The sequence below is a fragment of the Leuresthes tenuis genome, unplaced genomic scaffold (genome assembly GCF_036924035.1).
Source record: "Leuresthes tenuis unplaced genomic scaffold, fLeuTen1.0.hap1 SCAF_1, whole genome shotgun sequence".
Taxonomy (NCBI): domain Eukaryota; kingdom Metazoa; phylum Chordata; class Actinopteri; order Atheriniformes; family Atherinopsidae; genus Leuresthes; species Leuresthes tenuis.
The window spans coordinates 41,951,648-41,964,544 of NW_027325355.1; the positions used below are offsets into that span (position 1 = coordinate 41,951,648).

The 12,897-nt window shown below is 46.1% G+C and overlaps 2 non-coding genes and 27 pseudogenes across 2 annotated transcripts; all 29 read right to left on the minus strand.

Moving 5' to 3' along the window:
• Positions 1-123: 123 nt before the first annotated feature.
• LOC140291639 (5S ribosomal RNA) lies at positions 124-242 on the minus strand (annotated as a pseudogene).
• A 269-nt stretch (positions 243-511) lies between these two features.
• On the minus strand, positions 512-630 carry LOC140291605 (5S ribosomal RNA; annotated as a pseudogene).
• Positions 631-899: 269 nt separating this feature from the next.
• Positions 900-1,018, minus strand: LOC140307579 (5S ribosomal RNA; annotated as a pseudogene).
• Positions 1,019-1,675: 657 nt separating this feature from the next.
• Positions 1,676-1,794, minus strand: LOC140289082 (5S ribosomal RNA; annotated as a pseudogene).
• A 269-nt stretch (positions 1,795-2,063) lies between these two features.
• Positions 2,064-2,182, minus strand: LOC140304804 (5S ribosomal RNA; annotated as a pseudogene).
• A 272-nt stretch (positions 2,183-2,454) lies between these two features.
• LOC140306988 (5S ribosomal RNA) lies at positions 2,455-2,573 on the minus strand (annotated as a pseudogene).
• Positions 2,574-2,842: 269 nt separating this feature from the next.
• LOC140291641 (5S ribosomal RNA) lies at positions 2,843-2,961 on the minus strand (annotated as a pseudogene).
• Positions 2,962-3,230: 269 nt separating this feature from the next.
• LOC140291606 (5S ribosomal RNA) lies at positions 3,231-3,349 on the minus strand (annotated as a pseudogene).
• Positions 3,350-3,618: 269 nt separating this feature from the next.
• LOC140307586 (5S ribosomal RNA) lies at positions 3,619-3,737 on the minus strand (annotated as a pseudogene).
• A 657-nt stretch (positions 3,738-4,394) lies between these two features.
• Positions 4,395-4,513, minus strand: LOC140272397 (5S ribosomal RNA; annotated as a pseudogene).
• Positions 4,514-4,785: 272 nt separating this feature from the next.
• On the minus strand, positions 4,786-4,904 carry LOC140303474 (5S ribosomal RNA; annotated as a pseudogene).
• A 269-nt stretch (positions 4,905-5,173) lies between these two features.
• Positions 5,174-5,292, minus strand: LOC140317656 (5S ribosomal RNA; annotated as a pseudogene).
• Positions 5,293-5,561: 269 nt separating this feature from the next.
• Positions 5,562-5,680, minus strand: LOC140267380 (5S ribosomal RNA; annotated as a pseudogene).
• A 269-nt stretch (positions 5,681-5,949) lies between these two features.
• LOC140273048 (5S ribosomal RNA) lies at positions 5,950-6,068 on the minus strand (annotated as a pseudogene).
• A 269-nt stretch (positions 6,069-6,337) lies between these two features.
• LOC140292709 (5S ribosomal RNA) lies at positions 6,338-6,456 on the minus strand (annotated as a pseudogene).
• A 269-nt stretch (positions 6,457-6,725) lies between these two features.
• On the minus strand, positions 6,726-6,844 carry LOC140297601 (5S ribosomal RNA). The gene has a single exon (XR_011913322.1). It is a non-coding gene; the product is annotated as a 5S ribosomal RNA (ribosomal RNA).
• Positions 6,845-7,116: 272 nt separating this feature from the next.
• On the minus strand, positions 7,117-7,235 carry LOC140309717 (5S ribosomal RNA; annotated as a pseudogene).
• Positions 7,236-7,504: 269 nt separating this feature from the next.
• Positions 7,505-7,623, minus strand: LOC140273793 (5S ribosomal RNA; annotated as a pseudogene).
• Positions 7,624-7,892: 269 nt separating this feature from the next.
• On the minus strand, positions 7,893-8,011 carry LOC140298979 (5S ribosomal RNA). Its single transcript, XR_011914571.1, has one exon. It is a non-coding gene; the product is annotated as a 5S ribosomal RNA (ribosomal RNA).
• A 269-nt stretch (positions 8,012-8,280) lies between these two features.
• On the minus strand, positions 8,281-8,399 carry LOC140272079 (5S ribosomal RNA; annotated as a pseudogene).
• Positions 8,400-8,668: 269 nt separating this feature from the next.
• LOC140307593 (5S ribosomal RNA) lies at positions 8,669-8,787 on the minus strand (annotated as a pseudogene).
• A 657-nt stretch (positions 8,788-9,444) lies between these two features.
• On the minus strand, positions 9,445-9,563 carry LOC140284701 (5S ribosomal RNA; annotated as a pseudogene).
• A 272-nt stretch (positions 9,564-9,835) lies between these two features.
• On the minus strand, positions 9,836-9,954 carry LOC140312177 (5S ribosomal RNA; annotated as a pseudogene).
• A 269-nt stretch (positions 9,955-10,223) lies between these two features.
• Positions 10,224-10,342, minus strand: LOC140292559 (5S ribosomal RNA; annotated as a pseudogene).
• A 269-nt stretch (positions 10,343-10,611) lies between these two features.
• Positions 10,612-10,730, minus strand: LOC140293878 (5S ribosomal RNA; annotated as a pseudogene).
• A 656-nt stretch (positions 10,731-11,386) lies between these two features.
• LOC140288180 (5S ribosomal RNA) lies at positions 11,387-11,505 on the minus strand (annotated as a pseudogene).
• A 269-nt stretch (positions 11,506-11,774) lies between these two features.
• On the minus strand, positions 11,775-11,893 carry LOC140295373 (5S ribosomal RNA; annotated as a pseudogene).
• Positions 11,894-12,162: 269 nt separating this feature from the next.
• Positions 12,163-12,281, minus strand: LOC140294217 (5S ribosomal RNA; annotated as a pseudogene).
• A 269-nt stretch (positions 12,282-12,550) lies between these two features.
• LOC140300478 (5S ribosomal RNA) lies at positions 12,551-12,669 on the minus strand (annotated as a pseudogene).
• Positions 12,670-12,897: the final 228 nt, after the last annotated feature.

Below are 12,897 nucleotides of genomic sequence, written 5' to 3' on the forward strand. Positions count from 1 at the left end.
TCTCAGATCACTTCATGTCTGCCAACAAAGCAGCAGCAGCTGAAGATGACCAACTTCCTCATGTGTCACAGGGCGATCAGACGTTGCAACAAAAGACATGCAGGTGGTAGAGAGAAGAGAAAAAGCTTACAGCACCTGGTATTCCCAAGCGGTCTCTCATCAAAGTACTAACCAGGCCCAACCCTCCTTGGCTTCTGAGATCAAACTAGGTCAGACATATTCAGGGTGGTTTGGCCGTAAGCAACAATCTCTGTGACAAATGTGCATTATATAGACAATGGAATCATATGGTTCCTCTATGTAACAAGATAATCGCCGAAAAAGGCTGATATATAGTGGGCACATCTTGTTCCCTGACGTGATAATTTTCTCCAGCTGAAAATGAGACTCTAAGATCACTTTGTGTCTGCCAACAAAGCAGCAGCAGCTGAAGATGACCAACTTCCTCATGTGTCACAGGGTGATCAGACGTTGCAACAAAAGACATGCAGGTGGTTGAGAGAAGAGAAAAAGCTTACAGCATCTGATAATCCCAAGCGGTCTCCCATCCAAGTACTAACCAGGCACAACCCTGCTTGGCTTTCGAGATCAGACGAGGTCGGGCATATTCAGGGTGGTGTGGCCGTAAGCAACAATGTCTCTGACAAATGTAAATTGTATAGGTACTGGAATCATACGTTTCCTCTATATAACCAGATAATTGCAGAGAAAGGCTGATAAATAGTGGACACATCTTCTTCCCTGACGTGATTATTCTCTCCAGCTGAAAATGAGACTCTCAGATCACTTCGTGTCTGCCAACAAAGCAGCAGCAGCTGAAGATGACCAACTTCCTCATGTGTCACAGGGCGATCAGACCTTGCAACAAAATACATGCAGGTGGTAGAGAGAAGAGAAAAAGCTTACAGCACCTGGCATTCCCAAGGGGTCTCCCATTCAAGTACTAACCAGGCCCAACCCTGCTTGGGTTCCGAGATCAGTCGAGGTCGGGCATATTCAGGGTGGTGTGGCCGTAAGTAACAATGTCTGTGAAAAATGTGCATTATATAGGTACTGGAATAATACAGTTCCTCGATGTAACCAGATAATTGCAGAGAAAGGCTAACTTGTTGTGGGCACATCTTCTTCCTTGATGTGATTATTCTCTGCAGCTGAAACTGAGACTCTCAGATCACTTCGTGTCTGCTAACAAAGCAGCAGCAGCTGAAGATGACCAACTTCCTCATGTGTCACAGGGCGATCAGACATTGCAACAAAAGACATGTAGGTGGTAGAGAGAAGAGAAAAAGCTTACAGCACCTGGTATTCCCAAGCGGTGTCCCATCAAAGTACTAACCAGAACCAGCCCTCCTTGGCTTCCGAGATCAGACAAGGTCAGACATATTCAGGGTGGTTTGTCCGTAAGTAACAATCTCTGTGACAAATGTGCATTATATAGGCAATGGAATCATACACTTCCTCTATGTAACCAGATAATTGCCGAGAAAGGCTGATATGTAGTGGGCACATCTTGTTCCCTGACGTGATAATTTTCTCCAGCTGAAAATGAGACTCTAAGATCACTTTGTGTCTGCCAACAAAGCAGCAGAAAATGAAGATGACCAACTTCCTCATGTGTCACAGGGTGATCAGACGTTGCAACAAAAGACATGCAGGTGGTAGAGAGAAGAGAAAAAGCTTACAGCACCTGGTATTCCCAAGCAGTCTCCCATCCAAGTACTAACCAGGCCCAAACCTGCTTGACTTCCAAGATCAGACAAGGTCGGGCTTATTCAGGGTGGTGTGGCCGTAAGTAACAATGTCTGTGACAAATGTGCATTATATAGGTACTGGAATCATACGGTTCCTCTATGCAACCATATAATTGCCAAGAAAGGCTGATATGTAGTGGGCACATCTTGTTCCCTGACGTGATAATTTTCTCCAGCTGAAAATGAGACTCTAAGATCACTTCGTGTCTGCCAACAAAGCAGCAGAAAATGAAGATGACCAACTTCCTCATGTGTCACAGGGTGATCAGACGTTGCAACAAAAGACATGCAGGTGGTTGAGAGAAGAGAAAAAGCTTACAGCACCTGATAATCCCAAGCGGTCTCCCATCCAAGTACTAACCAGGCACAACCCTGCTTGGCTTCCGAGATCAGACGAGGTCGGGCATATTCAGGGTGGTGTGGCCGTAAGCAACAATGTCTGTGACAAATGTAAATTGTATAGGTACTGGAATCATACGTTTCCTCTATATAACCAGATAATTGCCGAGAAAGGCTGATAAATAGTGGGCACATCTTCTTCCCTGACGTGATTATTCTCTCCAGCTGAAAATGAGACTCTCAGATCACTTCGTGTCAGCCAACAAAGCAGCAGCAGCTGCTGAAGATGACCAACTTCCTCATGTGTCATAGGGTGATCAGACGTTGCAACAAAAGACATGCAGGTGGTAGAGAGAAGAGAAAAAGCTTAAAGCACCTGGTATTCCCAAGAGGTCTTCCATCCAAGTACTAACCAGGCCCAACCCTCCTTGGCTTCCGAGATCAGACGAGGTCGGGCATGTTCAGGGTGGTGTGGCCGTAAGCAACAATGTCTCTGACAAATGTGCATTATATAGGTACTGGAATCATACGGTTCCTATATGCAACCAGTTAATTTCCGAGAAAGGCTGATGTGTACTGGGCACATCTTCTTCCCTGATGTGATTATTCTCTGCAACTGAAACTGAGACTCTCAGATCACTTCATGTCTGCCAACAAAGCAGCAGCAGCTGAAGATGACCAACTTCCTCATGTGTCACAGGGCGATCAGACGTTGCAACAAAAGACATGCAGGTGGTAGAGAGAAGAGAAAAAGCTTACAGCACCTGGTATTCCCAAGCGGTCTCTCATCAAAGTACTAACCAGGCCCAACCCTCCTTGGCTTCTGAGATCAAACTAGGTCAGACATATTCAGGGTGGTTTGGCCGTAAGCAACAATCTCTGTGACAAATGTGCATTATATAGACAATGGAATCATATGGTTCCTCTATGTAACAAGATAATCGCCGAAAAAGGCTGATATATAGTGGGCACATCTTGTTCCCTGACGTGATAATTTTCTCCAGCTGAAAATGAGACTCTAAGATCACTTTGTGTCTGCCAACAAAGCAGCAGCAGCTGAAGATGACCAACTTCCTCATGTGTCACAGGGTGATCAGACGTTGCAACAAAAGACATGCAGGTGGTTGAGAGAAGAGAAAAAGCTTACAGCATCTGATAATCCCAAGCGGTCTCCCATCCAAGTACTAACCAGGCACAACCCTGCTTGGCTTTCGAGATCAGACGAGGTCGGGCATATTCAGGGTGGTGTGGCCGTAAGCAACAATGTCTCTGACAAATGTAAATTGTATAGGTACTGGAATCATACGTTTCCTCTATATAACCAGATAATTGCAGAGAAAGGCTGATAAATAGTGGACACATCTTCTTCCCTGACGTGATTATTCTCTCCAGCTGAAAATGAGACTCTCAGATCACTTCGTGTCTGCCAACAAAGCAGCAGCAGCTGAAGATGACCAACTTCCTCATGTGTCACAGGGCGATCAGACCTTGCAACAAAATACATGCAGGTGGTAGAGAGAAGAGAAAAAGCTTACAGCACCTGGCATTCCCAAGGGGTCTCCCATTCAAGTACTAACCAGGCCCAACCCTGCTTGGGTTCCGAGATCAGTCGAGGTCGGGCATATTCAGGGTGGTGTGGCCGTAAGTAACAATGTCTGTGAAAAATGTGCATTATATAGGTACTGGAATAATACAGTTCCTCGATGTAACCAGATAATTGCAGAGAAAGGCTAACTTGTTGTGGGCACATCTTCTTCCTTGATGTGATTATTCTCTGCAGCTGAAACTGAGACTCTCAGATCACTTCGTGTCTGCTAACAAAGCAGCAGCAGCTGAAGATGACCAACTTCCTCATGTGTCACAGGGCGATCAGACATTGCAACAAAAGACATGTAGGTGGTAGAGAGAAGAGAAAAAGCTTACAGCACCTGGTATTCCCAAGCGGTGTCCCATCAAAGTACTAACCAGAACCAGCCCTCCTTGGCTTCCGAGATCAGACAAGGTCAGACATATTCAGGGTGGTTTGTCCGTAAGTAACAATCTCTGTGACAAATGTGCATTATATAGGCAATGGAATCATACACTTCCTCTATGTAACCAGATAATTGCCGAGAAAGGCTGATATGTAGTGGGCACATCTTCTTCCCTGACGTGATAATTCTCTCCAGCTGAAAATGAGACTCTCAGATCACTTTGTGTCTGCCAACAAAGCAGCAGCAGCTGAAGATGACCAACTTCCTCATGTGTCACAGGGTGATCAGACGTTGCAACAAAAGACATGCAGGTGGTAGAGAGAAGAGAAAAAGCTTACAGCACCTGGTATTCCCAAGCAGTCTCCCATCCAAGTACTAACCAGGCCCAAACCTGCTTGACTTCCAAGATCAGACAAGGTCGGGCTTATTCAGGGTGGTGTGGCCGTAAGCAACAATATCTGTGACAAATGTGCATTATATAGGTACTGGAATCATACACTTCCTCTATGTAACCAGATAATTGCCGAGAAAGGCTGACTTGTAGTGGGCACATCTTCTTCCCTGATGTGATTATTCTCTGCAGCTGAAATTGACACTCTCAGATCACTTCATGTCTGCCAACAAAGACGCAGCAGCAGCTGAAGATGACCAACTTCCTCATGTGTCACAGGAGGATCAGACGTTGCCACAAAAGACATGAAGGTGGTAGAGAGTAGAGAAGAAGCTTACAGCACCTGGTATTCCCAAGTGGTCTCCCATGCAAGTACTAACCAGGCCCAACCCTGCTTGGCTTCCAAGATCAGACGAGGTCAGGCATGTTCCGGGTGGTGTGGCCGTAAGCAGCAATGTCTCTGACAAATGTGCATTATATAGGTACTGGAATCATACGGTTCCTCTATGCAACCAGATAATTGTCGAGAAAGGCTGATGTGTAGCGGGTAAATCATCTTCTCTGATGTGATCATTCTCTGCAACTGAAACTGAGACTCTCAGATCACTTCATGTCTGCCAACAAAGCAGCAGCAGCTGAAGATGACCAACTTCCTCATGTGTCACAGGGTGATCAGACGTTGCAACAAAAGACATGCAGGTGGTTGAGAGAAGAGAAAAAGCTTACAGCACCTGGTATTCCCAAGCAGTCTCCCATCCAAGTACTAACCAGGCCCAACCCTGCTTGGCTTCCAAGATCAGACGAGGCTGGGCATATTCCGGGTGGTGTGGCCGTAAGTAACAATGTTTGTGACAAATGTGCATTATATAGGTACTGGAATCATACGGTTCCTCTATGCAACCATATAATTGCCAAGAAAGGCTGATATGTAGTGGGCACATCTTGTTCCCTGACGTGATAATTTTCTCCAGCTGAAAATGAGACTTTAAGATCACTTCATGTCTGCCAACAAAGCAGCAGCAGCTGAAGATGACCAACTTCCTCATGTGTCACAGGGCGATCAGACGTTGCAACAAAAGACATGCAGGTGGTAGAGAGAAGAGAAAAAGCTTACAGCACCTGGTATTCCCAAGCGGTCTCTCATCAAAGTACTAACCAGGCCCAACCCTCCTTGGCTTCTGAGATCAGACGAGGTCAGACATATTCAGGGTGGTTTGGCCGTAAGCAACAATCTCTGTGACAAATGTGCATTATATAGGCAATGGAATCATATGGTTCCTCTATGTAACAAGATAATTGCCGAAAAAGGCTGATATATAGTGGGCACATCTTGTTCCCTGACGTGATAATTTTCTCCAGCTGAAAATGAGACTCTAAGATCACTTCGTGTCTGCCAACAAAGCAGCAGCAGCTGAAGATGACCAACTTCCTCATGTGTCACAGGGTGATCAGACGTTGCAACAAAAGACATGCAGGTGGTTGAGAGAAGAGAAAAAGCTTACAGCACCTGATAATCCCAAGCGGTCTCCCATCCAACTACTAACCAGGCACAACCCTGCTTGGCTTCCGAGATCAGACGAGGTCGGGCATATTCAGGGTGGTGTGGCCGTAAGCAACAATGTCTGTGACAAATGTAAATTGTATAGGTACTGGAATCATACGTTTCCTCTATATAACCAGATAATTGCCGAGAAAGGCTGATAAATAGTGGGCACATCTTCTTCCCTGACGTGATTATTCTCTCCAGCTGAAAATGAGACTCTCAGATCACTTCGTGTCTGCCAACAAAGCAGCAGCAGCTGAAGATGACCAACTTCCTCATGTGTCACAGGGTGGTCAGACGTTGCAACAAAAGACATGCAGGTGGTTGAGAGAAGAGAAAAAGCTTACAGCACCTGGTATTCCCAAGCTGTCTCCCATTCAAGTACTAACAAGGCCAAACCCTGCTTGGCTTCCAAGATCAGACGAGCTCGGGTATGTTCAGGGTGGTGTGGCCGTAAGCAACAATGTCTGTGACAAATGTGCATTATATAGGTACTGGAATAATACAGTTCCTCTATGTAACCAGATAATTGCCGAGAAAGGCTAACTTGTAGTGGGCACATCTTCTTCCCTGATGTGATTATTCTCTGCAGCTGAAATTGAGACTCTCAGATCACTTCGTGTCTGCTAACAAAGCAGCAGCAGCTGAAGATGACCAACTTCCTCATGTGTCACAGGGCGATCAGACGTTGCAACAAAAGACATGAAGGTGGTAGAGAGTAGAGAAGAAGCTTACAGCACCTGGTATTCCCAAGTGGTCTCCCATCCAAGTACTAACCAGGCCCAACCCTGCTTGGCTTCCGAGATCAGACGAGGTCAGGCATGTTCCGGGTGGTGTGGCCGTAAGCAGCAATGTCTCTGACAAATGTGCATTATATAGGTACTGGAATCATACAGTTCCTCTATGTAACCAGATAATTGCCGAGAAAGGCTGACTTGTAGTGGGCACATCTTCTTCCCTGATGTGATTATTCTCTGCAGCTGAAATTGAGACTCTCAGATCACTTCGTGTCTGCCAACAAAGAAGCAGCAGCAGCTGAAGATTACCAACTTCCTCATGTGTCACAGGAGGATCAGACGTTGCCACAAAAGACATGAAGGTGGTAGAGAGTAGAGAAGAAGCTTACAGCACCTGGTATCCCTAAGTGGTCTCCCATCCAAGTACTAACCAGGCCCAACCCTGCTTGGCTTCCGAGATCAGACGAGGTCAGGCATGTTCCGGGTGGTGTGGCCGTAAGCAGCAATGTCTCTGACAAATGTGCATTATATAGGTACTGGAATCATACGGTTCCTCTATGCAACCAGATAATTGCCGAGAAAAGCTGATGTGTAGCGGGTAAATCATCTTCTCTGATGTGATCATTCTCTGCAACTGAAACTGAGACTCTCAGATCACTTCATGTCTGCCAACAAAGCAGCAGCAGCTGAAGATGACCAACTTCCTCATGTGTCACAGGGCGATCAGACGTTGCAACAAAAGACATGCAGGTGGTAGAGAGAAGAGAAAAAGCTTACAGCACCTGGTATTCCCAAGCGGTCTCTCATCAAAGTACTAACCAGGCCCAACCCTCCTTGGCTTCTGAGATCAAACGAGGTCAGACATATTCAGGGTGGTTTGGCCGTAAGCAACAATCTCTGTGACAAATGTGCATTATATAGGCAATGGAATCATATGGCTCCTCTATGTAACAAGATAATTGCCGAAAAAGGCTGATATATAGTGGGCACATCTTGTTCCCTGACGTGATAATTTTCTCCAGCTGAAAATGAGACTCTAAGATCACTTCGTGTCTGCCAACAAAGCAGCAGCAGCTGAAGATGACCAACTTCCTCATGTGTCACAGGGTGATCAGACGTTGCAACAAAAGACATGCAGGTGGTAGAGAGAAGAGAAAAAGCTTACAGCACCTGGTATTCCCAAGCGGTCTCCCATCCAAGTACTAACCAGGCCCAACCCTGCTTGGCTTCCAAGATCAGACGAGGTTGGGCATATTCCGGGTGGTGTGGCCGTAAGTAACAATGTTTGTGACAAATGTGCATTATATAGGTACTGGAATCATACGGTTCCTCTATGCAACCATATAATTGCCAAGAAAGTTTGATATGTAGTGGGCACATCTTGTTCCCTGACGTGATAATTTTCTCCAGCTGAAAATGAGACTTTAAGATCACTTCGTGTCTGCCAACAAAGCAGCAGAAAATGAAGATGACCAACTTCCTCATGTGTCACAGGGTGATCAGATGTTGCAACAAAAGACATGCAGGTGGTTGAGAGAAGAGAAAAAGCTTACAGCACCTGATAATCCCAAGCGGTCTCCCATCCAAGTACTAACCAGGCACAACCCTGCTTGGCTTTCGAGATCAGACGAGGTCGGGCATATTCAGGGTGGTGTGGCCGTAAGCAACAATGTCTCTGACAAATGTAAATTGTATAGGTACTGGAATCATACGTTTCCTCTATATAACCAGATAATTGCAGAGAAAGGCTGATAAATAGTGGACACATCTTCTTCCCTGACGTGATTATTCTCTCCAGCTGAAAATGAGACTCTCAGATCACTTCGTGTCTGCCAACAAAGCAGCAGCAGCTGAAGATGACCAACTTCCTCATGTGTCACAGGGCGATCAGACCTTGCAACAAAATACATGCAGGTGGTTGAGAGAAGAGAAAAAGCTTACAGCACCTGGCATTCCCAAGGGGTCTCCCATTCAAGTACTAACCAGGCCCAACCCTGCTTGGGTTCCGAGATCAGTCGAGGTCGGGCATATTCAGGGTGGTGTGGCCGTAAGTAACAATGTCTGTGAAAAATGTGCATTATATAGGTACTGGAATAATACAGTTCCTCTATGTAACCAGATAATTGCAGAGAAAGGCTAACTTGTTGTGGGCACATCTTCTTCCTTGATGTGATTATTCTCTGCAGCTGAAACTGAGACTCTCAGATCACTTCGTGTCTGCTAACAAAGCAGCAGCAGCTGAAGATGACCAACTTCCTCATGTGTCACAGGGCGATCAGACGTTGCAACAAAAGACATGCAGGTGGTAGAGAGAAGAGAAAAAGCTTACAGCACCTGGTATTCCCAAGCGGTGTCCCATCAAAGTACTAACCAGAACCAGCCCTCCTTGGCTTCCGAGATCAGACAAGGTCAGACATATTCAGGGTGGTTTGTCCGTAAGTAACAATCTCTGTGACAAATGTGCATTATATAGGCAATGGAATCATACACTTCCTCTATGTAACCAGATAATTACCGAGAAAGGCTGATATGTAGTGGGCACATCTTCTTCCCTGACGTGATAATTCTCTCCAGCTGAAAATGAGACTCTCAGATCACTTTGTGTCTGCCAACAAAGCAGCAGCAGCTGAAGATGACCAACTTCCTCATGTGTCACAGGGTGATCAGACGCTGCAACAAAAGACATGCAGGTGGTAGAGAGAAGAGAAAAAGCTTACAGCACCTGGTATTCCCAAGCAGTCTCCCATTCAAGTACTAACCAGGCCCAAACCTGCTTGACTTCCAAGATCAGACAAGGTCGGGCTTATTCAGGGTGGTGTGGCCGTAAGCAACAATATCTGTGACAAATGTGCATTATATAGGTACTGGAATCATACACTTCCTCTATGTAACCAGATAATTGCCGAGAAAGGCTGACTTGTAGTGGGCACATCTTCTTCCCTGATGTGATTATTCTCTGCAGCTGAAATTGACACTCTCAGATCACTTCGTGTCTGCCAACAAAGACGCAGCAGCAGCTGAAGATGACCAACTTCCTCATGTGTCAGAGGAGGATCAGACGTTGCCACAAAAGACATGAAGGTGGTATAGAGAAGAGAAAAAGCTTACAGCACCTGGTATTCCCAAGCGGTCTCCCATTCAAGTCCTAACCAGGCCCAACCCTGCTTGGCTTTCGAGATCAGACGAGGTCGGGCTTATTCAGGGTGGTGTGGCCGTAAGCAACAATATCGGTGACAAGTGTGCATTATATAGGTACTGGGATCATACACTTCCTCTGTGTAACCAGATAATTGCCGAAAAAGGCTGACTTGTAGTGGGTTCATCTTCCTCCTTGATGTGATTATTCTCTTCAGCTGAAAATGAGACTCTCAGATCACCTCGTGTCTATCAACAAAGCAGCAGCAGCTGAAGATGACCAACTTCTTCACGTGTCACAGGGTGATCAGACGTTGCAACAAAAGACATGCAGGTGGTAGAGAGAAGAGAAAAAGCTTACAGCACCTGGTGTTCCCAAGCTGTCTCCCATCCAAGTACTAACCAGGTACAACCCTGTTTGGCGTCCGAGATCAGACGAGGTCGGGCTTATTCAGGGTGGTGTGGCCGTAAGCAACAATGTCTCTGACAAATGTGCATTATATAGGTACTGGAATCATACGGTTCCTCTATGCAACCAGATAATTGCCGAGAAAGGCTGATGTGTAGCGGGCAAATCATCTTCTCTGATGTGATCATTCTCTGCAACTGAAACTGAGACTCTCAGATCACTTTGTGTCAGCCAACAAAGCAGCAGCAGCTGAAGATGACCAACTTCCTCATGTGTCACAGGGTGATCAGACGTTGCAACAAAAGACATGCAGGTGGTAGAGAGAAGAGAAAAAGCTTACAGCACCTGGTATTCCCAGAATGTCTACCACCCAAGTACTAACCAGGCCCAAACCTGCTTGGCTTCTGAGATCAGATGAGGTTGGGCATATTCAGGGTGGTGTGGCCGTAAGCAACCATAACTGTGACAAATGTGCATTATATAGGTACTGGAATCATACAGTTCCTCTGTGTAACCAGATAATTGCCGAAAAAGGCTGACTTGTAGTGGGTTCATCTTCCTCCTTGATGTGATTATTCTCTTCAGCTGAAACTGAGACTCTCAGATCACCTCGTGTCTATCAACAAAGCAGCAGCAGCTGAAGATGACCAACTTCTTCACGTGTCACAGGGTGATCAGACGTTGCAACAAAAGACATGCAGGTGGTAGAGAGAAGAGAAAAAGCTTACAGCACCTGGTATTCCCAAACTGTCTCCCATCCAAGTACTAACCAGGTACAAGCTTCTTGGTGTCCGAGATCAGGCGAGGTCGGGCTTATTCAGGGTGGTGTGGCCGTAAGCAACAATGTCTCTGACAAATGTGCATTATATAGGTACTGGAATCATACGGTTCCTCTATGCAACCAGATAATTGCAGAGAAAGGCTGACTTGTTATGGGCACATCTTCTTCCCTGATGTGATCATTCTCTGCAACTGAAACTGAGACTCTCAGATCACTTTGTGTCTGCCAACAAAGCAGCAGCAGCTGAAGATGACCAACTTCCTCATGTGTCACAGGGTGATCAGACGTTGCAACAAAAGACATGCAGGTGGTTGAGAGAAGAGAAAAAGCTTACAGCACCTGGTGTTCCCAAGCTGTCTCCAATCCAAGTACTAACCAGGTACAACCCTGTTTGGCGTCCGAGATCAGACGAGGTCGGGCTTATTCAGGGTGGTGTGGCCGTAAGCAACAATGTCTCTGACAAATGTGCATTATATAGGTACTGGAATCATACGGTTCCTCTATGCAACCAGATAATTGCCGAGAAAGGCTGATGTGTAGCGGGCAAATCATCTTCTCTGATGTGATCATTCTCTGCAACTGAAACTGAGACTCTCAGATCACTTTGTGTCAGCCAACAAAGCAGCAGCAGCTGAAGATGACCAACTTCCTCATGTGTCACAGGGTGATCAGACGTTGCAACAAACGACATGCAGGTTGTAGAGAGAAGAGAAAACGCTTACAGCACCTGGTATTCCCAAGCAGTCTCCCATTAAAGTACTAACCAGAACCAACCCTCCTTGGCTTCCGAGATCAGACGAGGTCGGGCTTATTCAGGGTGGTGTGGCCGTAAGGAACAATTTCTGTGACAAATGTGCATTATATAGGTACTGGAATCATACAATTCCTCTATGTAACCAGATAATTGCAGAGAAAGGCTGACTTGTTATGGGCACATCTTCTTCCCTGATGTGATCATTCTCTGCAGCTGAAACTGAGACTCTCAGATCACTTCGTGTCTGCCAACAAAGCAGCAGCAGCTGAAGATGACCAACTTCCTCATGTGTCACAGGGTGATCAGACGTTGCAACAAAAGACATGCAGGTGGTCGAGAGAAGACAAAAAGCTTACAGCTCCTGGTATTCCCAAGCGGTCTCCGATTTAAGTACTAACCAGGCCCAACCCTCCTTGGCTACCGAGATCAGACGAGGTCGGGCATGTTCATGGTGGTGTGGCCGTAAGCAACAATGTCTGTGACAAATGTGCATTATATAGGTACTGGAATCATACGGTTCCTCTATGTAACCAGATAATTGCCGAGAAAGGCTGACTTGTAGTGGGTTCATCTTCTTCCCTCATGTGATCATTCTCTGCAGCTGAAACTGAGACTCTCAGATCACTTCGTGTCTGCCAACAAAGCAGCAGCAGCTGAAGATGACCACCTTCCTCATGTGTCACAGGGTGATCAGACGTTGCAACAAAAGACATGCAGGTGGTCGAGAGAAAAGAAAAAGCTTACAGCACCTGGTATTCCCAAGAGGTCTTCCATCCAAGTACTAACCACGCCCAACCCTCCTTGGCTTCCGAGATCAGACGAGGTCGGGTATGTTCAGGGTGGTGTGGCCGTAAGCAACAATGTCTCTGACAAATGTGCATTATATAGGTACTGGAATCATACGGTTCCTCTATGCAACCAGATCATTTCCGAGAAAGGCTGATGTGTAGTGGGCACATCTTCTTCCCTGACGTGATTATTCTCTGCAGCTGAAACTGAGACTCTCAGATCACTTTGTGTCTGCCAACAAAGCAGCAGCAGCTGAAGATGACCAACTTCCTCATGTGTCACAAGGTGATCAGAC